At 45.7% G+C, this 27,086-nt stretch overlaps 1 protein-coding gene across 1 annotated transcript in view; it reads left to right on the top strand.

Moving 5' to 3' along the window:
* Positions 1-27,086, top strand: part of KIFBP (kinesin family binding protein) — a 517,175-nt gene that overhangs the window by 447,976 nt on the left and 42,113 nt on the right. The window lies entirely within an intron of this gene.

Raw genomic sequence — 27,086 nt, 5'->3', positions numbered from 1 at the left:
GTGCCGACCGGCTCCAAACAGCCATCTGCGTTCACCGTGCAACAGGTCTCGGCATTGTTGCAACGCATCAGAGAACGGGCAGCCCTCCACTCTACGTCGGGTCCCGACACGCACAAGGCTTCGAAAGCACCCTCGGCGCCGACCAACATCACGTTTGGGTTGCCGCCACCCACGGCGCCGAAACTGTTCGAGATTCGGACACGTGTCCGCCAGACACAGTCCCCATCCGCTGGACAAACAGATTTCGAGCCTTCGCAGCCACGATTTATCGACGCCAACACTGGTAGGTTGATGCTCCGCAAGCGGAAAATCACGCCAGAGAGGGGATTGGACTCCTACAAAATTCCTCTCAAACACAAATTGCCAGCAGGGTCAGAGCCAGTGCTTCATGAACACTTTCAACCCTTCCATCAGGATCCACCGTCGTTTTCTCCTACGCCTTCAGAGGCAGACGCAGTAGAGGACTATGTAGGGGATGATACCACCTACCCTGGGGATGTCAATCCTGATGATCACCTGTAAGACATCAGGCATGGGATGACCCCACAGACCAGGGTGCCGCACCAGATACCCATGACACGCAGCTTTATAACATAAAAACATCTCCCACAGAGGACACTGCTGCCTTTAATGCCCTCATAGAACGGGCTGCTGCCAATCATGGAGTAGAACTCCATTCTGACACTGTCGAAGAAGACTTCTTGGTGAACACTTTCGCCTCTTCCGAAAGAACTGTCAAAACTCTGCCCATGTTAAAAGGAGTTCTCATACCTGCCAAAGACATTTTTAAAGAAACAACCAGGGCACGGGTGCTAAACCCCAGGATTGAAAAAAAATACAAGCCTGCACCCTAGACCCTATGTACATTAGGGGTCAGTTACCTTTGGACTCCATGGTGGTTGCTAATGCTCGCAAAAGAGCCCACTCACAAACAGGTGATGCTCCTCCCCCAGACAAGGAGTCCAAAGTGCTGGAGACATCAGGCAAACGGATTGCAGCGCAAGCAGCAAACATCTGGCGCATTGCCAACACACAGGCACTCCTGGCCTGTTATGATAGGTCCCACTACGACACACTAGAATCACTACTCCAACATTTGCCAGATGAATATAAAGAGGCTGCGGAGCTCCTCATTAGAGAGGGACAACTCCTTACCAATGCATCCATCAAGTGCGCACTGGATGCAGCCGACACAGCGGCGAGGGCAATCAACACAAGCGTCATGTTGAGAAGGCATGCATGGTTGAGAATCTCAGGCTTCAAGCCGGAGATTCAGAACAATATTTTAAATCAACCGGTCAACCCAGACTATTTATTTGGCCCTGAAGTTGACACTACCCTCGAGAAAATTAAAAAAGACACTGACACTGCGAAATCAATGGGGGCTCTGCAGACGCAGCAGTTTCGTAGTGGCTCCTTTCGTCGCCCCGGGAATAGAGGAGTAGATAGAAGTCAGGGGTCACAGCAGCAGTACTCTAAAGGGGGCACACAAAGTACCTATGATAAAACCAACAGAGGTGGATATCGTGGCTCCAGCACCAAGGGCAGAGGACGTGGTTACGGCAACACCAGGTCCTCCCCCAAAAACAAACAGTGACGCCCTCTCCCTTCCCCCCGACCACATAACACCTTTCGGGGGGAGACTCCAACGGTTCCTGTCAGCGTGGAAAACTATCACCACAGACAGGTGGGTCAGGGACATTATCCAGCACGGTTACTGTCTCGAATTAACGTCCACTCCACCCAACATACCTCCAAAGCACCGTCCTATGTCCGTAGAGCACTTGGCATTATTGCAGCAGGAAGTGCTAAGTATGCTGCAAAAAGGTGCAATAGAGGTCGTGCCCGTCAACCAGCAGGGGACAGGGGTGTACTCTCTGTACTTCTTAATCCCAAAAAAGGACGGGTCGCTCAGACCTATACTAGACCTCAGACCCCTCAACCGATACATTCTCTCAGAGCATTTCCATATGCTCACCCTACAGCAGGTTCTCCCGCTACTCGGTCAGGGAGACTTCCTAGCCACACTGGACCTAAAAGATGCGTATTTCCACATACCCATACACCCATCACACAGGAAATATCTCAGGTTTACTATTCAGGGACATCACTATCAGTTCAAAGTTCTCCCCTTCGGAGTAACAACAGCACCCAGAGTCTTTACCAAGTGCCTAGCAACAGTGGCTGCACATCTACGGAGACAACACATTCACGTCTTCCCTTACCTGGACGACTGGCTTGTTCAGGCAAAGTCAGCCCAGCAATGTGCCAGCCACATGTCCCTCACCATTCACCTTCTTCACAGTCTGGGATTCTCACTAAATTACCCGAAATCACATCTACAACCCACACACGTACGACAGTACCTGGGCGCGACCATAAACACTCTAGCAGCCACAGCTCAGCCAAATTTAGTGAGGATCAACAGCATGCAAATGCTGATTTCCAAGTTCAAACCCCAACACTCCCTTCCTGCGCGAGTGTTCATGCAGTTGATAGGCATGATGGCCTCCTGCATTTTCATAGTCCCGCATGCGAGACTACATATGCGCCCGCTTCAGGAGTGCTTGGCACGTCAATGGAATCGGGCTCACGGCAATTAAAAGACCTAGTGTTGGTGAGCGGTCGGGCATTCAACTCTCTGCATTGGTGGAATCCACAAAACCTTTGCCAGGGCCGACCGTTCCAAGAGCCTGTTCCACAAATAAGACTGACAGCGGACGCCTCTCTCCAGGGTTGGGGAGCTCATGTACTCACTTACACAGTGCTGGGACTATGGACAACGCAACAAAAGAAGATGCACATCAACGTTCTGGAACTGATGGCAATCTTCCTAGCCATGAAGGCATTCAAAGTACACTTATGCAACAAAGTCGTGTTGATCCGGACGGACAACATGACTGCCATGTACTACATACAGAAGCAGGGAGGAACACACTCTCCACAGTTGTCTCATCTGGCTCAGAGCATGTGCAAGTGGGCCATTCAGAGGAACATATTCCTCATGGCGGAACACCTCCCCGGCAAGGACAACCAGATGGCGGATCTGCTCAGCAGACACAGCCACCAGATGCACGAGTGGGAGCTACATCCGTCAGTTCTCCAACCATACTTCCAACAGTGGGGTCATCCAGAGATAGACCTATTCGCCACAAACGAAAACGCAAAATGCCAAAGCTTTGCCGCCAGGTTCCCACATCCACAATCTCAGGGCAATGCGATATGGATGAACTGGTCCAGCAGATTTGCGTACGCTTTTCCCCCAGCGCCATAAATACCGCTGGTGGCACGCAAACTGCGACAACACTCACTGACACTCATCCTAGTTGCTCCCACATGGGCGCGCGCCATCCATGGTACACCACCTTTCTAGAACTTTCCGTGGTGCCGCATCAAAGGCTGCGGATCAAACCCGCACTTTTAACGCAGAACCATGGCGAAATTCAGCACCCAGATCCGCAACAGCTGAACCTGGCAATCTGGCTCCTGAGGTCTTAGAGTTTGGCTACCTAAACCTGCCACCTGACTGTATGGAGATCATCAAGGAGGCCAGGAGACCCACTACCAGAGCTTGCTATGCGGCTAAATGGAAAAGGTTTGTCATTTACTGCAACAACAATGACATTAACCTGCTGGACGCATCCATTCAGAACATCATCTGTTACCTCTTACACCTATACCGATGCAATCTGGCATACAACTCAATACGTATCCATTTAACCGCGATAGCAGCCTATCTTCAAAACAGGCAGCACCTCTCTTTATTCAGAGTGCCTGCCATCAAAGCCTTCTTGGAGGGACTCAAAAGAGTAATCCCCCCTAAGACACCCACTGGCACCGGTGTGGAACCTCAATTTGGTCCTCACCAGATTAATGGGTCCACCCTTTGAACCTCTCCATTCATGTGAGATTCAATTCCTTACCTGGAAAGTAGCCTTCCTAGTGGCAATCACTTCATTAAGAGGAGTTAGTGAACTCCAGACACTAACCATTCAAGAGCCATTCATACAGGTTCACGCAAACAGGGTTGTACTACGTACCATGCCCAAAGTGATATCGCAGTTCCACATGAATCAAACTGCCTGTTTTCTTTCAAAATCCACAGAATGTCGCAAAGAGAATGCTCCATACACTAGATGTAAAGAGGGCCCTCATGTACTATATAGACAGAACTAAGGACTTTAGGAAAACAAAACAACTTTTCGTTGCCTTTTCTCCACAACACAAGGGCAACGCCATTTCCAAAGCAGGTATAGCCAGATGGATCGTTAAATGTATTCAAATTTGCTATCAAAAGGCTAAACGCACATTAACGATTCCCCCACGAGCCCACTCAACACGTAAGTTAGGGGCGTCCATGGCTTTCCTAGGAAACATTCCTTTACAGGAAATGTGTAGAGCAGCCACATGGTCCACTATACATACATTTACCAAACACTACTGCGTAGATGTACACTCAAAACAGCAGGCAGCTGTAGGACAGGCTGTTCTCAAAACTCTTTTTCAGACTGCTGCAGCTGGCACGGGTAGCCGCTGCTAATGGAGGTACTGCTATGTATTCTATGCACAGATATGAATTCAGCAGCCCACATGCCTCGAACTGAATATGCTACTTACCAGTATGCATCTGTTCTTGGCATGTAGGGCTGCTGCCATTCATATCGCCCACCCTCCTCCCCGGCGCCTGTAGCGGCTGCAGCACTCAGAATTACTGTATAGCATGGTCATCACTTACTGTATCTACTCCATCACTGCCACAATGGCGAAAAACAATCTAAGGATGGAGAGGATGCCCATGCGCACTATGGTCCAGGGGAGGAGTCACCTATCTCGTGATACTTCGAAGACTCTTCCAGGACAACAATGTGCAATCATCCGGACCCAACACTAGGCGGCGATCTATGCACAGATATGAATGTCAGCAGCCCTACATGCCAAGAACAGATGCATACTGGTAAGTAGCATATTCAATCTAGCCACATATAGGATACACATGACCCCCGACTTTCCTCTTAGTTCATTAACAGCATTTTCAGCAGTGCAGAGCCAGGCATGTTTCTCAACTCTGGTTTAAAACCTATCACTTTAAATAAATACATAACTAAAGCATGAAGTGGTAGCACACTGTCATTTGCAATCAGTAGATTTTACATTGAAATGGCCGTAAATTTCCCACTGGCACGCTGTTTTCCTGATAAAACGATGTAGTGTACAAACAATGTTTGGAAATCAAGTTTCTGTAAGTAGTTGTCATTTGTACATCACCAAGTAAGGTGTTCTGATTTGTTTTGCTCCTATTGAAATCTTTGTTTGCATCACACTTTAAAAAAAATTTACATTTGCTTTTGTAATTCCTGATATATTTTGAAATAGAAAGAGAAAAATAAACTCCATTTTCCAAGCAGCAATTAGTAAAAAGACAAACTGACATTTGACCTCTTTCCTTGAACAGACAGCAAATGTGTCAAGATGAAAACAAGATTTAAAGGTATCTTTAATGCTCATTCACTTCCTGAATGAACCGAACACCTGTTCCTTTCCAGAATGTTTGCTCACAGAACTGACCAGTGGGTCCTAGAAATAGCTCGACTTGAGATGTTTTGAGGCCTGTCTTTCAGAAAAACTGATGAAGTAAACATTTATGAATTGCTCCTCATACTAGTTTACAGTGTTTCCCTGGTGTTACTCTTTTGATTTAAAATTTGTGCTAACAGTAAACTTAGCTTATTGGTTGAAAGAGGACTGAAATGCGTATGAGCGCAGTTCCTCCACACATTGAGCAACTCCCACTTTCTGATGGATATTTCTAACTGCAGAGTCCTTAGCTTGTGGATAATCTCCAGGCGTCGGATTGGATCCGGAAATTTCAGAGGAGTTCTCCCTTGCGCAAAGTGCAAAGTGGCCTCGTGCACTGACAGTGCCTTTCTTTATGCAACTTCAGACTAGGGTGACCAACCGTCGGTAAATTTCACAGACCGTCCGTAATTTGGACCTCGCATCCGTTGTACATGAGTATCCCTTTTATGGACGCCTTTTGTCCATAATTTTGGGCCTTGCAGGGAGCAGAGCTGTTCCCCTGTTAGAGGCCTCCGTTCCCTGATGGGGCCGCCTCGCACTCCTCCTCGGAGCACAAGCACAGCCCCACCCGGCCCATTGTCATTCTGTATGCACGATTATTGCCACATACAGAATGACAATGGGCCAATTAGAGCTGTTACAGCATGTTTTGGCCTCCTCCGGCCGTGGTCTAAGGCAGGGCATTCTGTTAGGGTTAGATTGAAGAAATGTACAAAACAAATGTACAAAGTTAAAAAGAAGAGGTTGTAGTTCTTACACAGTCTCATCATTACAGAGATGAAGCATTTTTATTACTATATAAAACAAGGCCATAGTTACGTTTTTTTAAATGTATGTTATGCAACTAACATCCATTGACAAAGCCAAAAGTCATGGCTTGTTGTAGGTCTAAAGTTACTGGATGCAATGATAGATACAGCAAAATACCAGTTGGACGGCATATTATGCTCAGCACATATTTTTAATTTTTTTAAACATCTTTTTTATTAATTATCATTACAGTTACACATATAGTAACGTTTATTGCCAACATCCATATATCCATTATATCATACAGTATCTGGGAGCAGAATATCATCATTACATATTGTTACATTTCTGTCACCACCCCTTCACATTTCCAGCTCCACAGATGGGGATATACACAGATTTCCTCGATATGCATTCCATTTGCCCCATTTCTTATCCCACTTCTTTGGACATCCACGTGCAGTAAAAACTTCCTTCTCCGCTATCATGCACCTGTCTAATTCTGTCGCCCATATCTGTCTAGATGTTAAGTGTGGCACCCCCCATTACGTGCTATTTCACGTTTAACTAGCGTAAATCCTAGTGTAGCCATTTGCTGCCCAATTTCTGTGAGGTCTGTAGCCGCCCATATATTAAGTATGCCTAGTTGTGGTGTGAGAGCTAGTTCCTTTCCAAGAGCTGCCTGGATGTGATTTGTAGCCCCCTCCCATAGGTGCTGTGTCAGGGCACTCCCAGATCATATGGTAAAAGGTAGCTGCTTGTCCACACCCTTTTATGCCACGGTCATCTGATCTGGCGCCTATTTTGGCCATAGTGATCCCTGTCAAGTATGACCTATGCAGAATCCTGAGTTGTATCAATCGGAAGTGGAGGGTGATTGCCGCCTCTTTTTGGGAACATTAAAGCCAGTTGCCAGTCTTCGTCATCAATAGGGCCCAGGTCTCTTTGCCATTTCTCTGAGTGTCTGAAAGATATCGGGTAGATTATTACATATTTTTTTTATAGGTTAACGATACAGCTTTCTAGTGTCGCGGCCCATCTAGCAATCTATCTTCTAGCGGCGATGACTCGGGTGTATCTTTAGGTTGTGGAAAAGCTGTAACAAGGGCATGTTTGATTTGTCAGTACCGAAAGAATTCTACTTGGGCCATTTGACAGTGGCCCTGAAGTTCCTCGAAACTCGGGATAGACCCTTTTTTGATCAGGTCTCCAACCGCTGAGATCCCGATCGTATCCCATCTGTCGAAGACTGGTAGGTGACATAATAGACCTAACTCCTGGGCATACCACAATGGCGTTGCTTTTGTAAGGGTTTTAGCCCATCCCACGCATGAATTCGCCTGATGCCAGATCTCTATGGTGTGTGCGGTTGGCCCAAAATATCTGTTTTTCCTAGGTTTAGAATACAGTGCTCCTAAGTATCCAAACCGGATGGTTTGGTATTTGTCCAATAGATATGCTGGATCGTCTGGAGGGCGGTACAACCAGTGGTTGACCACCACTAATTGCGAGGCCCAATAATACATTTTTAGGTCTGGGAGTGCTATGCCTCCATCGTACCATCCTTTTGTTAGCTTCTTCGTTGCAACACGGAGAGCCGTTCCATCCCACAACAACGTTCGGACTTCGCTTTCCACCGCTGTGAAATATGTATCTGGGACGCGGTGTGGTCAATTCTGAAGGAACTGCGGGAGCGCCAGCATTTTAAAAAGGGCAGCACGGCCCACCAGGGAGAGAGGTAAAGACCTCCAGTGTTTAACGTCTGCTTGCAGCCGAGCCAATGGGGGGGGCTAAATTTTGATTGTGGAAAAGGGTCGGGTCAGATGTCACATAAATTCCCAGATAGCGGAAGCCATCCTTCGCCACTTCAATCATGCAATTACCTGGGAGACGAGGGAGCGGACCATGGAGGACGAACAATACCGACTTGCTCCAGTTAATCGCTTATCCTGAATACTTCCCAAAATTCGTGAAGATGTTTAGAACCCCACATATGGATTTATATGGGGAGGCAAGATGTAACAATATATCATCCGCATATTAGGATATTCGATCCTCTTGATCTTCTGCCTACTTCAAGCCCCTTATCATGACATCCCGGCGTATCCAAGCGGCCAGTGGTTCTAGCATAAGGGAGAATATTAATGGAGATAGAGGACAGCCCTGTCGGGTGCCTCTTTTTAATGTAAATGCACGGGACGTATAATTGTGTACTCTGATTTGTCTCTGTATGTCTGTATAGAGTAATTTCACCCATCCCACAAATTTCGGACCAAATCCCATCCTCGCCAGTACTTTAAATGGGTATGGCCACACTATAGAGTCGAACGCCATAGAAGCATCCAACGATAGAACCACAGCATCTTCTTCTAGGAATTCCCTACGTGCAAGTACATTATGGAGCCAACGGATATTAAGTGCAGTATTTCTCCCCGGCATAAAGCCCAAATGGTCCGGGTGAACCAAGGAGGAAATAACGGTGACTAGTTTAGTGGCGAGAACTTTCGCGAGGATCTTAGCCTCCACATTGATTCATGAAATCGGCCTATAACAACTATAGTTGTCGGCAGGCTTTCCTGGTTTACGTATCACAAGAATATTGACGAGACGCTGATCTAGGGGCAACCTTCCCAGTTCATAGCTTTCATTATACATAGCCCGTAGGTGTGGGGCTATATGCGAGGCCGTTACTTTTAAGAACTCAATGGGAGTTCCGTTGGGCCCCATTGCTTTCCCAGATTTAATCTGACTGATGGCCTATTGGATCTCCTCAGTTGTTAAATCCCCCTCTAGGTCGTTCTTGTCCGACTCATAAAGCACAGGAATATTGCTATCAGACAGGAGCTGTTGGGAATCCTCCGCTGTATACATTGTAGATGTGAAGTAGATTGTCTCTAAGTGATTCGCATATGCTTCCGCAATGTCCCTGGGGTGGGTAACCATCTCACCATTGGGCAGTGTCAACCGTGACACCCATCTATCCTCCTGTTCTCTGTTTTTTCTAGCCACGCCAGGGTTTTTCCAGCCCTAGTCTATGCTGCACATTGATGTATTTGGCCATCATACTTTCCCTAGTCTTCTTGTTTGAGTGTAAGACGGTGTTGTGTGTCGTCTGACGGCTTACGTGTGTGGTCTAGTTCCAGTTGCTGAAGCTCATCCTCTAACTGAACTAGTAGGCGACGTTTATTATTAATATATCCCATCTTTAAAGATAAGGCCTGACCTTTGAGGACTACTTTATAGGCCTGCCATAGTGTCAGTGCTGGGCTGACCGATCCCAGGTTTTCGTTGAAATAATTGCCAGTTTGCGCACAGAGTTCCTCTTTAATGTCCAGTATTTTCAACAACCATGGGTTGATAACTATAGTGGTGTGTGGTTGCCGTTCCAAGTGCGTGAGTTCTACCCTAACCGGGGAGGGATCTGAGATACCTCTTGGCAAGGCCTGGGGGTGTCGGAAGTTGCCATTGGAGGCAGTGTGTATCAAAAAATAATCGATACGGGATGAGCTGTCTTGTGTTGGAGAAGTAGGTGTAGCGGGTGTTAGCCAGTTGCAATGTACTCCATATATCTGTTAAACCCATAGCTGTGGTGAATTCTTCCATTAGTACATTTCGTCTCGCCCCTGGCCGTCTTGGGTGCCTATCTATATTATCATTCATGGTCATGTTGTAATCTCCTCCGATAAGTAAGGTGCCTACAGGAAGGTCCGTCAATATTTTGCTCAGTTCTTCCAGTGCTTCTTTGCCCAGTGCTGGTGGAAAATACACTGAGATCACATTAAGTGCTCTCCCCTCCCATTGGGCCTCTAGTACAGCAAATCTCCCCCTGGGATCTGCCCACATACGGTGCACAATAAGAGCCAGGTTTTTTCTGACCAGGATACCCGTTCCTCTGGATCCCGTGGTGTAATCAGCATGGACTAGGAGTTTGTACCCCCATCGTGTTAGAGCCTTACTTTTGTTCCCTACCAAGTGGGTCTCTTGCAACAGTACAATGTCAGGAGCCTGTCTTTTCAAGTATTGCTTAACAACTCCACGCTTGATTTTATCCCCCATCCCATTGACATTCCAGGTGAGTACAGATAGTGACAGATCTACTTCACCCCCAGTCATCTAGTAGATTAGGAGTTAGATTGTAGTAGGTCAGTGGAAACGTGTATTCCGGATTACTAGCTAACAGAGCCAGTGAAGCCCCACCTCGGTCTCCTCCCCTAGATCTGGTGTCAGCAAATGTACTGGTACTTGATATGCAATTTCTACTGTGTAAACAAAACATTTTCTGAAAATGTAAACACCCATATCCCCCCCCCCCCCCCCTTTCCACCCCCCCTCCATGCCGGCCTGCCCGTGGATTTAAAACTACCCACTCCCCAACTAGGCAGAGTGCTTCTCTCCCTCCGACAAATACTTAAGGGAGCAGGCTGGTTGTCCCCGCTAACCGCAATCTATGTTGTGCCTTTCATGTTCTGCCGTCCGGCCCCCATGCACTCTAGGTAGGATTCATAGCACGTAGGTCTGTCCGCTTGGGGTTAATAGGTCAAAATTAGACCCATAGGCGTTTCTCACTCCGATTAATTCTTAAAAGCTATCCCACCCCTACTACAGTACTTCCGATTTTGTAGATCTCACACAGTCCCCGCCTTCGGTACATGTTCTGTCTGCGCTCCATCTCTGTCTCATTCACTGCATCGGAAGTATTCACAGACGGGGTCTCTAAATGCCCTCTTTGCGGCCTAAGTCCACCACTCTGGTCCTGTCGCTGGCCTCCCACTCTGCACCATCCCTCCAACCAATCCAATGCGTCTTCCGGTGAAGAATCATGTCTTGCCGTCCGTCTCCACTCTAAGCTTTGCTGGAAAGAGCATGGCGTATTTAACTTTACGGTCTCTGAGCTCTTTTTTCACCGCTTGGAAGCTCCGTCTCTGGGCCTGGGCCTGGACCTTGGCAGTGAAGTCCGGGAAGAATGCGATTTTGTTGTTGTCGATCTTAAGAGGCGGATTGGAGCACGCCGTTTGTAATATGGTGTCACGGTCTCTATAATTAAACACACAAGCGATAAGGGGTCTTGGGGGGGCTCCGGGCTTAGGCCTGCCCCCCGGCACCCGATGCGCTCTTTCAATGGAAAAGTAACTGGACAGTCTCTTGGGCTGTAGGTGTGTCGTTATTAATTCTTCCACATAGAGGTCAGCTGCTGGCGCCTCAGCTCGTTCCGGGACCCCTAATATGCGAATGTTGTTTCATCGGGCCCGTCCTTCGTATTCTTCCAGCTGCTGTGCCATCCGGTCTTGCCGTCTCCGGAGCTCAGTTACCTGCGTTTGGAGCTGTGACGTGTCGGCCTGCAGTGCTGTCGTGACAGTTTTAAGGTCTTTCACCCTGTCACCCATTTTACTAAAATCTGCCCTTATGAGGGACACTTCTATATTGACTGAGTCAAGGGAGGTGTGCACTCCGCTTATAGCCTCCATGATGTCGTGCAGTGTCGGCTCTGACGATTTTTGGGGTGTTTTTTGCGACTCTGGCACTTCCGTCTGTTGCGCCTCGCAGTCTTCGCCGGTTTTATTCCATGCAAACTTGGCAAGTTTGTTGTGCGCATTAGCCTTTGGACCTCTGCTCGTTGCCATGGTTGAGCCTTAGGTTATATGGGAGGGCACTGGTGTCAGAGTGGACCTCGGTATTCCCCGCCGCCTACCCAGCGAGAGCAGCTGTCTCACTGTTGGCCTGTGGGGTTTCCCTAGTGATCAGCACATATTTTTAGCTGAGGTGCTTTAAGCCATGCCCTTAATTACAGCAGACATTCCCCTTCAAGAGACCCCCAGTTTCTTCATCCCAGTTAAAGCCCTGGAAACAACACCATGTCACAGTCACCTCACGTCCTGGCACTGTGCATCCATCATGCATGACTCATGACTTCTAAGTTTTCAGATTGCCTATGTGCAGGGGCATAGTGAACCCTCCTCCACCCCACCCCTTGCTTTAGGAACTACAGCTAGGATGAAGTTCTTGGTGGGCCTCTTTTGCCCACAATTGGATGGGTGGGTGGATGCGTGAAGGGTGGATGGAAGGATGGGTGAAAGCATGGATGAATGATTGACAGAATGCATGGGCGAATGGGTGCATGGATGAGTGGTGAAAAGAAGAATGTAAAGATGGATGAGTAAAAGAATGCAACACATGGGTGACAGGGATCATGGTTTTAAATTAGTTGTCACTCCAGTCAGTAACCAATATAAACAGTGTACAAAGACATAACTAGCATAACTTACCTCAACCCACAAGGGCCTCAACTTGATTTCGAGGGCTGATGAGGACGACAGCAAATGAAGGCATTGGGAGAGGGGGTCAGTCTAAATAGAACAGACCTCCAAATTGCTAAATAGCAATGTTTAGAAAAACAAGCACGGCACCTATGCAGACTTGAGCTGTAGCGTACTGTACCGGAAGACAAGGAATTCAATTGCCGAGTCAGTGACGCAAGAGGGTTTATCCAGTCACAAAGCAACAAGCGTGAATCTGAGCTGCTGTGATTCCAAATTGGAATGCGCCTACTCTAATGAATGTCAGCGAGAGGGATGGACTATCCAATCACGAAACAGCAGGCTTAGAATTATGGTAAATACTGTCCCGCCACTGATGGATTTATCAAGGACATAAAGCAAACGCTGGAACGAAACCCACCTGTTTAAATAAAAAATAAAAACACCCCAGAGAAGTCCCATAGCTACAGACAATCAAAATATGGATACCAGACCAAAGCCCTTTAGAAATAGCTAGGGATATTTTATAGCCAAATGACATCTCAACAGGCTTCCCACATCAAAAGCAGAAACAATGGCCTAGTCTTAAAAAGAAATGCCACACAGCATAAGTGTATAATTGAACAGAGACAGATGGAATAAATTATTCAATTTATAAAGCAGCAAGCTCTACAAGCGTGAATCTGAACTGCTGCGTATGCCACCACAGTAGTAAATTGGAAAGCAGTTATACTAGCGGACTTCTGGGACACAGGTGGATAGGAATACTCTATCCAATCATAAATCACCCAACGCGAATTACATGTTTGTGAAACAGGAATAAACATTGTAGTAAGTGTGATCCAACCACAGTGGCGGCTGGTCAATTTATAAAGTAGTGGGGCTATCAAACGGAAGGTCATAAAACTAGTTTTGACACATACAAACACTTCCACACGCTCACATAAACACACACTCTGGTGCATGCTTGCAGACCGGAACATAAGCAGGTTCTCACTCCTACACACAACGTGAACATTTACCTGGTGTAGTCTTCAGTGCACCGTTTCCTCCACACATTGATTCCCCAACATTCAGAATGAACAAACAAGGCGCCAGGGTGAGACTTACACCCTTATGCCCAATCAGAAGCTCACATAGAAAGGAAGGCTGTCCTTTTTCCTTTAGCATGGCTTCTGATGGGGGCATAAGTGCGCATGACTGACAGGCCCCAATTCGCCATGGTCTGGCATGCTGCACTGCCTGACGCTATTGCAGCATGTCAGATATGTATTGCATCTGTGAAATGATGGGCTGTAAAAGCCCACGCCTGACACATGCGCAATACTGCCCCAGGGAGCCCTCTTCTGGTGCAGGGTAATAATGCAGCGTTTTACTTATAAGCAAATTATCAGTGAGATCGTCTAGTTACATATAAATGTTGTAATATTTTAAAAAATAAGATACAGGTGTGACATGATTTGGGGGCGGGGGAGGGTGTTGTTGCCCTTTTGACCCCTATGGAGAAGCCGCTCTAGTCCAACTGGTTAGGAGTTGTCAAGAACATACAACAATTGAACATCCGCTCCAAAAACTACTACAGAGAAATACCGTAGATCTAAGCAGTGGCTGGATACCAAAAACCAAAGCTTTTTATAAATGACTGAAACTTCATCTTCGTCATCGGAATCTTCTGCGAAGAATAGAAAACGGGCATCTTGGTTGAAGAGTTACTATTCGCCCAAGATGCAATCATATTATCTATACTCCACCTCCGGAAAAGCCCTACACTGCTCCAATTCGGGAGGGACCTCAAAACTTGGCTCTTTGAGTGACCTCAGCACCCAACGCAGCTGCACCCCCCCACCCACCCAGCGCCTTGAGACTCTCACGGGTTAGTAGCTGCGCTATACAAACGATTGATAGATTGACTTGGCCTAAGACATCCCTTCATGGAGTCACAGCAAATTCTGGTTACCTTGGACTTTGTCCTTATATACAAATATCCCTTACCTTGAAGCAATAGGGGTAATAAGGCACCTCCTTGACAGCCGTCCCACTTCTTTGTCTGTCCTCACAGAATTTATGATAGACTTTTTTTTTGCAGGGCAAAACTCCATGAGTTAATTTTAAATTCTGTGCTGAATACTACCTGCGCATGGGGGTTCTTTTGAGCCAAGCTTAGCTATACTATACATGTATGACTTTGAAAAAAGGTTCCTCCCTAATGATCACAGATTTGCAGGCAATTTAACAGTTTAAAGACGCACATTGAAGATGTTTTAATGATCTGTTCGGGACACCTTCAGAACTCCACTGTTTTTTTCAATAGCAGAATGAAAAAAATCCCAACTTTCAGTTTACTCTCTCATCAAGCTCTAGGGAGATAAGTTTCTTAGACCTAATGGTGAAACATGACCAAGGACTCGTCAATATGTATTTATTCCAAAAGCCTAAAGAACAGAATTCCACCATTCAATGGTTTTCATCCACGCAGCCGAAGGGATAACTTGTCTTTTGGGAAGTTCCTTCTTATTCGTCGGAATTGCTTTAGGAAAGATGATTTTTTTTTTTTTAGATTTTCAGATTTTCTCATCTACCGTCTTCTCAAACGAGGCTACCCTAAGCGGCTGCCCAATAAGGCAGGAAAAAGTGCTTGGTATTCACTCTGGGGACATCATACCATCTCCTTAGGATAGAGATTCCCAACAAAGATTGACCTTTGTTACTCAATTTTCTCCTGCTAGTAATCAACTTTAAAAAGTTGGCTCCCTCCAATTGAAACATTATTTGATCTGATGAGACTGACCTTGATGTCCCTATGCCCTTTCAAGAGAGGTAGGAATTTAAGAGACCATCTATTTAAGGCAGCACAACCAATCGATCCTACTCCAAGGAATCAAATTTCTCAGTGTTTGGGGACGCAATCCTGTTTTGGCAAATTACAAATGTAGAGCATACAGTGTATGTGAATATACATGTGATACTAAAGTATTCCATCACTTAAATGTGCAATTTAATTTGACTTGTCATACTAACTGTAATTCTAAAAATGTTATCTACGCCATGTTGTGTCCATGTGGTGAACTTTACATTGGTATGACGACCTAGCACCTTTGTTGCAGGATTTTACAACATCAAAGCTCAATACATTGTGGGATTACCACTGCACCATTAGTCAAACATTTTCTGGAAAAGGCCCCTTTCGGAATACAAAATCTAGTTTCAAATCATCGAGCAAGATGGCAAGACTGGAAAAGTGACAAATATTTCTTGAACTCTGATGCACTTGAATGTAAATGGATCGACCTTGTGAACTAGGCTATCACTGACCTCCAATATGAATGATGAAATAATTCAGATGAATATACTCCACGATATTGAAATTACATCCATTGTGGGATGTGTGTGATTGTGTCAGTTCCTACTTTACTGAGGTATAAGTATTTTGTGTCGCTTAATTATGATTGTTTAAAAAAATTTCATTGTACATAGATGGATAATTGTAGATCAGAAATGCTTTCTCCGTCTTGGATCTTTGTGTGGTTCTATATCTTTCGCATTTTTAACCTTGGTTATGTTGTTTTGATCTCATCCATACTAGTTTTGATATTGTTAGGGATTCACCCCCTACTGTTGGTTGGGTCACAGCCCCCTTAAGCTCCCCTTTGGTCTGAGGTGCTCCACCAGTTTCTGTACTATGACTTCATCATTTAGGGGCCATTTGTCCTTAAGATTGGGCCATTGCTCCTGCCTTTATGCGGGCAATTAGTCGAGATGTCATCAGGCTACATAATAGTTTCATCTATTTGTAAATGGCTTTGGTGTTTGGTATCCAGCCACTGTTTAGGTCACACAGGCACACTGTACAGCTGCAATCCTTCGCGACACTTATGGACGAATTCGACCTCCCCGGAGGACAATTCCTTCTAAACAGACAGCTGCTTGCAGACTGCCGCAAGTTGTGGCACACGATCGACACTGAACCCCCCACACATTGGTAATCCATGTACTATTGCAAATGAGCCGAGGGCGCCACCTACACTTGGCTATATAAAGCCATACAGAGCCTTAAGCCACCCACTCTTGCATCCCTTCGGGAGAAATGGGAAACGGAGTTTCGTAGACCACTTCACGACAATGAATGGACTTGCGCCCTCAAATTCCCCAGAAAAAGTGTCCCGCAACTATCGGTTTAAAAACATACAGCTGCACATTTTGCATCGGGCATACATCACCCCTGAAAAACTACAGCAGTATTTCCCAGAAAGCTCCTTCACATGTCCCAGATGCCCAGAACTCAACGCTTCAACCTTATTGGGACACTATTCACACCACTCTCCGGACAGTAACGGGACTCCCAGACCTGCACACATGGGAGGCTAGCGCTCTTGGCATTTGCAAACATCGCAAGACTATGAAGGTGGAGATGCGCTTTGCGTCCTTGGTGCTTCTACAGGCTAAGCGGTGCATTACTATGCACTGGAAAGCACCGGGGGGTCCCCCTCTAGCGGCATGGGTGGGAGCGGAGGTGGTTAGGGGAGCCCATAAGCACCCTATCTCTATGCCGTGGGCCATGTTACTCCACTCCTTCGTGCAGGAATCATCGACGGCACCGGGGTCTCAGGCTACCCGTTCCCCAGTTACACACACGACACCTGTGGCAACGCGGGCTGATTCTTAAAGGGCCTAGGTGTTCGACAGGTCGCGGCAGACCGCTATGAGTGAGCCATGGATGCATTGCCTGATACGAGACTCTCCTGACCCTCCCCCCCCAACCTGCAGGTGCCTAACTAGACACCATGTCAGGCGGCCATACACAGGCGGCCACCACCAAATGGAGCAATGTCCGACACAGTGTATCCCAGTTCAATTTCCCACGTTCGTTCGAGTTTGTCATTTCTGGCACATAACCCCTACCACATAGGGATAACCATGAGAGTGCACACCACATCCCAGCATACCGCACAGGTCACCTTACTGGAACGCTGACACTGCCTCGTCATTCGTTCCACAGTAACACCACTAAATTGGGACTACGAGGGAGACCATATGACACGATGTTATCCAACATCATGTAAGGATGCAAAATGAATGTGATACATCTTCTTGTATTACTGTCGCTGATATAGATGTAATGTATTTAATCAAAGAAAATGCCAATAAAAATGATTGTTTAAAACAAAAACAAAAAGATTATATTGATGTTCTTTTAGACCTCGAAAAATCATAAAAATGTTACTGGACCTGCAGGTCTAGTGACCATAATAACTTACTCAACTTAATTGTAATGCTCGTTACCCATAACCTGGTTTCAAATGATGTGATCCTGGGCAAGTATTTTAATTCACTGAGCTGCCTTTTTCTTAATTGTCCCTTATGAGAGCACCTTCAGATATGCGAGTTCAAAATGTCAGCTGTGCAAAAAACTTTTTTTTTGATTTAATAGACAACCTTTGCTCCATGTATAATACATATCTAGCCACATATAGGATACACATGACCCCGACTTTCCTCTTAGTTCATTAATAGCATTTTCAGCAGTGCAGAGCCAGGCATGTTCCTCAAATCGCGTTTAAAACCTATCACTTTTAATAAATACATAACTAAAGCATGAAGTGGTAGCACACTGTCATTTGCAATCAGTAGACTTTACATTGAAATGGCCGTAAATTTCCCAATGGCATGCCATTTTCCTGATAAAACTACTAACTGCAGAGTCCTTTGTGTGTCAACAGCGCCTTCTTTAAGAAAGCTGCAGGGGAAAGCACCTTTGTGGGTTCCGTCAGCTTGTGCAACTTTCTGCGAAGCCCCCAAAAGAAAAATCAGATTCCATATTTTAAGTTCCACTTGCTGAAGCACCATAATGCGTTCCCTGTAGTGGGTTAATCACAGCAATCCTCCTTTTAGTTAACCTATGCGTGTTGCTTTACATCTCACAATTTAATTCAGATATGAGATGCTAGTAACAGTCTATCTGAGCAGATCTTCCTGACCACTTCTCTCACCAAACAGGCCTGCTCAGGAACATGAGTTGTAAGCAAAATATCAGACTGGACAACCCAGTGCAGTAACCATATAAATAGATTATTATCATATGAAATACTACAAAAAGACCTGCACCGTTGCTCAAAGCTGCACGCATACCGAAAAATGGTTGTCTCAACCTAATATAAAACTTATTTTGACTTGTACGTAAGTGGTTGTGTATGTACTTATTTTTATACTGTCGCACAACTTCCTCTGATGTGTCTGTAAAACATACCTTTTGTCCCGAAGTTTTGTCCTGAATTTTGACTTTCTGTCCTGAATTTTTGTCCTGAATTTTGACCGTCTGTCCTGAATTTGTACACTTACCGCCCTGAAGTTGGTCACCCTACTTCAGACATGTATCTGGGCTACTCCCTAGTCTTTGACCACATTTTTCAACCAAATGTTATCCAGTGTGCAAGGTGACCATCACCCCTAAAACCACAGTATGTCAGGGCCACCATTTTGAAACGGCTGTCTGCCACTCCCTGCTCTTCAATAGAACACTGTTGTACCCCCAGCACCAACAATTGCCTCCAGTATGTTAGTGCCTGGCCAAGAGTTTATCATAATCCAAGGTTTGCCTCTAGTGTGGCAGCACCAGCATTTTGTCACAGGTTCTCCCGGTGTCAAGGATTAACATCCATATGGCAGCATTAGCATTTTAAGATAGGTGCCCTAATGCCAGAAATGATGTCCACTATGCCAGTGCCCCCATTCTGCTATGGGAATGTAATATGGTAAGAACTACCTGTGGTGTCTTGCTCCTGATCATCATTGGAGCAGAATCTGAGTCTGTTTTCAACGCACCCTAGGTTTTCAGGGCTGTTGGCAACATTGCAGGTAATGGAAGCTTTTTGGGAGGGCATGCTGCATATTTTTGGCATCTTACCCGTTCCTTCTAGTGAGCCTTCGGGCCTCAGAGTTATGCTGGAGCCTCCCTTCAGCATGTATATGCTGTTTCGACCCGTATGAGGTTTAACACTGACTCTAGTGCCTACCTCGACTCCTGCGCTATTTCATGCACCAATCCCACTCGCATAGACGCCAGGTCATGATATGGAGCCTATTGTGTTATCAGACTTTGAACTGAATCTACCATGACCGCGACGGAATTCCAGCACCCACTGGAAGGCAACCTGTTGGCAACCCTTCGGATACGGATTCCTTGTTTTCACCATTTGCTAGAGGCCAAACTTCACATAATCTTTTTGGCACGGATTCTGGCAATTACTTTGATGACAGGGATGTTTAAGTCCCAATATGATGCGGACAACTGGTATCAAGAGCTTCAGGATGCCTGTGGTCTTGACACTTCACCTGATATTGGTCGTGTCATCCCTGGGTCTTGCAACAGATGAAAGCGCCTCTTTGGTTATAGTGATGCATAGGGTCACTAAAGTGCTAGATCTGCAAATTCCAACCATGGAACTGAGAACAAATGTATTGACAAGTTCTACGACCCAACTATGCTCCCACTGAGCCGCTTTTGCCATTTAATGAGGCACTTACTGACACCCTTTTGGACGCCAGATCTAAGTCCTGTCATGGCCGCCTGTTCATTTACAGGTTGCCTGTTCCCATTGCCATGCACCTAGCGATCCTGCCTTCCAAACCAACATTCAACTCCGGAAAAACTGGTGGTACAGGTGTCAACCAGCAGGGTCAACACCAATGCTTTACCTACCACTCTTTCTGATTGGGAGTCTAAAAGGATAAAGACGTTTGGCAAGAAAATTCCATCATCTACGACCCTTGCTCTGAGATCTGTAAATGCCACGCGTCTCCTTTGCCGTCACTCCCATGCCCTTTTAACACAGTGGCTCAAGTCTTACAGGCTGTTTCCGCACGACGTTTAGATGTCCCTTACTCGGGTGATTCAGGACGGCCGCGATGCAGCTGAAGTCGTGATGCGCTCCATACTGGACATGACTAATTGTGCCATGGGTACCAGTGTAGCCTCCGGCACATGACTGAATGAGGTCTACAGGCTTCGCTGGGGACGTCCAGAAATCTTTAATGGATATGTGCTTTGATGATTCTCACTTTTTTGTGGCAAAGCAGACTCTGTCTTAGATCATTTCAAGGATAGCAGAGCCACAGCACGTTCCCTGGGCCTATCTGCTCCAAGGCAGTTTTGCCCTCTCCGTTCCTGCAGTAGAGTGTTTTTCATCCGTCGACGCCAGATTGCTCCTCCAGCACAACAGGCTCTTACAGCTCTTATGTAGCAGAAACGGTGGCTCTAAGACAACCAGGACAGCAGGGACAAAATGCGGCTCCGTTCCCCGCCTCTCCAGTAACTAGAACCGCAAAACAGCTTTATTGTGTCCTTGTTGGCAGACAGACCCCCTTTTGGAGGCAGAATCGGATATTTCCTCAAAGGTTCGAAGGCCATCATAATAGACAAGTGGGTCCTACAGATTGTCCAGCAGGGCAATTTTATTTCATTTTTTTCTACCCTGCCGCCTCTTCCACTGCCTTCAGGGTGGCTGTCTGAGAGCAACTATGTCAGTGCAGAGCCGCTCAACACCACCCAGTGGTGTGCAGGAGAGCTGCTCTGAAAGTTTCCAGATCCAGTCTTACACCATGGGATTATTCACAAGGTGAGGAATCTGCGCTAGATAGAGCATGCACCAGAAATATATAGAGTAGGGCCGGAAAGGCAAGATGGCCGCTGTCAGCTTGTAGGGAGTAGTTGCTCTCTCCCCCCTCTCAGATGAAAACCGAAGAGATGCTGCATCTATGAATATGGAGGTTTTTTTTTTGTGCTTATCTCCAGCAGTGGATTACAGAATGCCTACGGAATTAGCTGAAATATGACTACGCTTAGGAAATTTAAGCTATACGGCTCTGAGAGAAGATATTTGAAATCTCTACAGGCAATAATCTTAACTGCTTTGACGGCTAGGAAACGTTGGGACGGTCCGTTGCAATCTGCGCAAGCTATGGCACCGAAAACACAGAAACCCTCAAAGGAGCAGAAGGGGAAGACTGTAAGGGGAAGAACTGCACCCCGGAGTCTTGATGTGCTAAATGTAAGAGCAAACGCCCCAACAAAGGTTCAAACTAGGAGAGCACTGGAGAGAGCAACGGAGAAAGGTATTGAAGTACGATGTAATATTGAAAATACCGAGGCGAGAGAGAGGTAGAACGGAGATAAGGAAATGAGTAAAGAAAATGAGCTGCCTGCAAGAAACAACAGTCAAGTACAGCAAGGAGATGACCGCTCTCTGAGGGAGGCATCTCTGCGCCAACCTACCTTGATGGAATCCTTTGCTTCCTTTTCTGCTACACCGACACCGACACTGATGCTGGGGTTACAGAAGCCGCCCTCAGCTGCTCCGGATATGGCTGGAGATGCTCGTACGCAGGCAGTAATGCCGATCGGGAGTTCAGAGCGCCTGGTGGCGCAGAGACCGCAGGACAGCACGCAGAGCACAGAGAGCACCACGGTATACGTCCTGGATGAGGAGCTAAGCTATCCGGAAAAACACGGATCTCCCAAGGCTTTGAGAGCTGTATCTCAGGTAGTAGATCCAGACTTACAGGAGTTACAGGAGCGCCAGGATGGGCAGCGGTTGTCAACAAGCTGCAAGGTAGGAGGAAATATTAGAGAGCATGAGGGAGGGCACATACACGCACTGGATAATGAACACGCTACGAGAAGTGATATTATGGAGAATAGTAGTAAGTTAATTGCAGATGTGGTGTGTGACAGGCCCACGCTCCCAAAATCTCAATTGAAGGGGAAAGGCGCTACACTGGCAGAGATGCTTATAGTAAGAGATCCCCCAGCTGTGGGAAATCTGGAATTAAACCGCAATAGTATAGTACCAGTTTCAAAAAGAGGTACTGCGGTAGAAATAGACATTAATTCCCTTATTCCTGGCTCCCCGGGTGATGACGTCTTTTTCTCAGTGAATGATGAGGAGGACGACGAGGATGATCAGGGAGAAGACGAAGACGATTAAGATAATTCAATTTCGGACCTTGGGTCCGATATAGGCCTTCGCTCTCTACCCTCAGAAAGTTTTACAGAAGACTCGGAGTTCGGTTCTGACACTTCAGAGTTAGATGACAATGCAGAAAATAGGAATGCTCCGCAAAGTCGTCTAAAGAGTGTGAAGAAAAGAGTGCGTAGTAGGGTAAAACAACCGCAAAGCCTTCCACAAGCACAAGCGGAGGTCGCGAAGAAATTGGATTGGGACTATTCCACTACCTCTCAGACACATCATGAGCGGGAAGGAATGCCTGCCACAGTCATATTTGCCTCAGCAACAAGATCAAGCACAAGTCCCAGTTCAGCCGCACAATCCTAGTCTTGAACTCTTACTTTCAACACTGAAACAGATGCAGGGCGAGGCGAGGATTGAAAGTCGAAGGGCTAGACAGGCTAATAAAAAGATACAGGGATCACTTCGAAAAGTGAACAAACTTTATGCAGATATGGTAGGAAGGGTTGCGGAGGTAGAGGAAAGAACAGGAAAACTGGAAGAAGAGGTTGCCAAATGGAGATATACTAGGCTTGAACAGGAAAAAACCACAACGGATGTATTATGGAAACTTGAAGCGTTTGAAAATAGACAAAGGCGGAACAACATCAGACTGCTGGGTGTGGGGGAAGGGAGAGAAGGACAAGATATTCGATCATTTGTCATTGATTTGTTCAGAGAGGGACTCACTGAGATAAATAAGTGGGATTGGGAAAAAGAAATTCAACGTGTTCATCGTTTCCCCATTTTTCAGAAACCGGGAAATACAACAATTAAATTTAGAGCGATCCTGATATATGTGGGGAACTTTTTATTAAGGGAGGAAATTATGAGTAAAGCAAAACCTGTGGCTAAGCGCTCTTATCGAGATATAACTTTCTTTGTTCAGCCTGATTTTTGCCACGTTACTGTGGAAAGGAGGTGGCGGATGAGACAGCTAATTGCACCATTTCAGAATGTCGGGTGTGAAGCTTATTTGCTGTTCCCATCCCGTTTGAAAATAGGGCGCAGTGGCCAATTTAAGGTGTTCCACTCTGAAATACAAGCCCAGGAATATCTTAATGAAATTAAATTTTCTAAGGGACAAGAAGGTCAGGCAGCTAGCAGGACTAAATAAAAAAAAAAAGGAAATTAAATATAACTAAAGAGATGAGTTTAAGCTTAGATTAACATTCTATATGCTAATAAATATTGATTGATAAGGCTAGATAAAACCAGCAGCAAAAATCATTGATAATTTATGGGAATAGGAAACGGGGAAGGAAAAGGAGAGAGTGGGGGAGAGGCTGCAAACTGCGAGCCAGCGGACACGCATAGGTCAGGATTGACCTATTTGCCAGTAAGGGGGGGGGTGGGACCTCAGGGTGGGCTCCTTGGGGAGGGGTTGGGGGGTTTTGGGCACAGGGCAGGACACATTGAGAGAATGTATGAGCACAAAAGGTAGGGAAGAAGGTATGCTAGAGATAGATGGTGTGAAAACATGTACGAGTAAAAGAAGAATGAAGACAAGTATTGAAATTGAGGAAGGACCAGAGGAAAACAGCAGGACTTATCGGTTGAGACAAATAGTAGAAATAAGTTAATGGGTACTCGAGTTGTTACATGGAATGTATGCGGATTAAATGACTGTCGGAAGAGTCGGGCAATTGCACAAGTATTAAAAAGGATGAATGTGGACTTTGTTCTACTACAAGAAACAAATATAATGGGGACACAAGGTTATCTTTTGGGACAGTTAGGTTTTCAGGTATTAGCATACTCTAAACAAGGGGTAAAGAATAGAGGGGTGGCTATCTTATCCAGAAAAAAGGATATAATTACAAGGAAAAAATTAGAAGATCAGTGGGGCAGGTGGGTACTGATTGAGTGCCTACTTAGTGGTAAATGGATTACGCTTGGGACGATCTATGGCTCAACTGATGATGACCCAGAGATATTCGAATACCTGGATCTGGAATTAGCCACTTGGGCGCCATGTGTTATCCTAGCCGGGGATTTCAATATCAATGGGTCAAATGGATTGGACCCTGGGCTATATAGGGGCAGGAAAAAGAGAGTATGTCAGGCGTTATCTAGTCTTGCTCAAAATAATGTTCTAACAGATGTATGGGGCAGCTTAAGATCGGACGATGTGGGGTTTACATACTACTCAGCCCCGCACAAGACCTGCGCAAGGCTGGATTACTATTTTGTAACCAATTCATTGATTCCTAGTTTAGAAATTGAAAGATCCCCTAGAGTATTTTCTGACCAGAACCCGCTGATTTTAAATTGGGCTACAACAACTGCTATTCGGAAGGAGAGGGTATGGACGTTTGAAAGAGGGTTATTAAGTGATGAGCAGTATATTCAGCATATGAAACGATGGATAAAGTCCTTCTTTGAGATCCGCTACAGGAATGGTGTGGGATGCCTTTAAGGCTGGAGCCCGGGGAGAGACTCTAAGTTACAGCACGTATAAAAGAAAACAAGAGCGCCTGAGAAATCTAGAAGTAACTAGAGTACTCTTGGATGCTGAGAAGGAGTTGGAGCAATGTACTCTGCTAGGGGTTCCGCCTGAGCAAGCCCTTATTAAGGTCGCCAGGGCAAAGTTGCAAGCAGAAGAGAGTGAGGCAGGAAGAGCTGCTAAGTTATACCTGGCAAATAAAGAGAGATGCCACGAGTTTAGTGAGAGAGTGGGACGTACACTTGCCATCCGAACTAGACAGAAGGTAGCTACAGGGGAAGTTAGAGAAATCAGAGATAACATGGGTATACTACATATAGATACAGAGGAGATTCGTGAAGTATTTAGGGAGTTTTATGCGAATCTATATGATGAACAAAATGCTAAAGAGGAGAAGGCAATGGCTACATATTTACAGGAGATACCATTAACAATATTAAGCGAGGATGATGCTGAGATGCTAGAGATACCCATAGATAAATCAGAAATTACAACTGCCATTCAGAATTTACCCTCTGGCAAAGCAGCAGGCCTGGATCAAATCCCGATCGAATTTTATAAGGTATTTTGGATTGAGATAATTAGTGACTTTCTGGTCACATTACACCAGGCGCAGGCAGGAATGTCTATACCGGCGTCATGGGGAGGAGCAGATATTGTTATAATTTTAAAGAAAGGAAAGCCACCTACTGAACCAGGCTCGTATAGACCGATAACCTTAATGAACGCGGACGCGAAGATATATTCAAAGGTATTAGCTACGAGATTTGCTAATATAATACATACCCTTGTTAGCAATAATCAACACGGATTTATACCTGGTAGGGGCACTACACATCATACGCGGAAGGTTATCACACTATTTGATTTTGGAGAAGTTACAGGAGAACCGATCGCGGCAATGCTTTTAGACGCAGAGAAGGCCTTTGATCGGGTCTCCTGGCACTATCTGTGGTATACCTTAAAGAGAGCAGGGCTTAGGGAAGGATATGTCAGGGCGCTGCAGGCTTTATATATAGCCCCGGTAGCCTCGATTAGAGTAAATGCTGGTTCTACTGCCCCAGTGAAAATAAAACGGGGAACACGACAGGGATGTCCCTGTTCACCGCTATTGTTTGCGATGTACATGGATCCGTTAATACGCAGGCTGGAGATGAACGAAAGAATAGCTCCACTAATTACACGTTTGGGACAGTGTAAGATACTAGCATATGCCGATGACGTTGCGGTCATAACACCAAACCCAACAGAGGCAATAGAACAGATTGAGATCGAGGCTACTAAATTTGGACAGATATCGGGGTACGCATTGAATAGCTCTAAAACACAAATAATTAAGAATCAGTATGTGCACTGCCTGGATCATAGAGTGGTGGACTCAGGTGTTTATTTGGGTGTAACTATCATTTCTGCCCTAGAGACCCTGGTGGAAAAAAATATAGCTCCAATAATTTCTAATGTGAGGAAAGATCTAGATAGGTTACATAACTTACATCTTTCCATTATGGGTCGTACAAATATTATTAAAATGATGGTCCTCCCGAAATTTTTATATATATTTAGGGCAATTCCCCTAATGTTCGAGGATAAATGGTTTAAAATCTTAGAGAATTTGATAAATAGATTTATTTGGGCCAAGGGCAAGACGAGGAGGGCATTGAGATTCATGGCGCTCCCACGACACAGGGGCGGATGGGCGCTACCCGACTTAAAACTTTATTATTGGGCAGCTGCACTGCAGTATATGGCAGGTCTAATTGGGGGGGCAGAATTTGAAGGACAAGGGGTTTTCGGTACAACTGCTATATATGGGTTAGTATTAGGAGTAGAAGCAGAAAATAGTTTTTTTGAAGCAGACTGATTCGAGTTATTTTAAAACGACCAGATTTAAGACAGTCATGGCAGCATTTCGTATCTGGAAGGCATTTACAAAGAAATTTGGTCTTGGGCGGTATAATTGGTATATAAGAATGGGACAGAACCCTTTCCTACCTCAGGATATCTTTTCTGATTCTGTGTTTAAAGAATAGGGAAGGAAGGGAATAAATAAGATTGGTG

The sequence above is a fragment of the Triturus cristatus genome, chromosome 1_2 (genome assembly GCF_964204655.1).
Source record: "Triturus cristatus chromosome 1_2, aTriCri1.1, whole genome shotgun sequence".
Lineage (NCBI taxonomy): Eukaryota > Metazoa > Chordata > Amphibia > Caudata > Salamandridae > Triturus > Triturus cristatus.
Note: the sequence above shows the minus strand (reverse complement) of the source record. Positions and strands in the feature narration are given on the sequence as shown.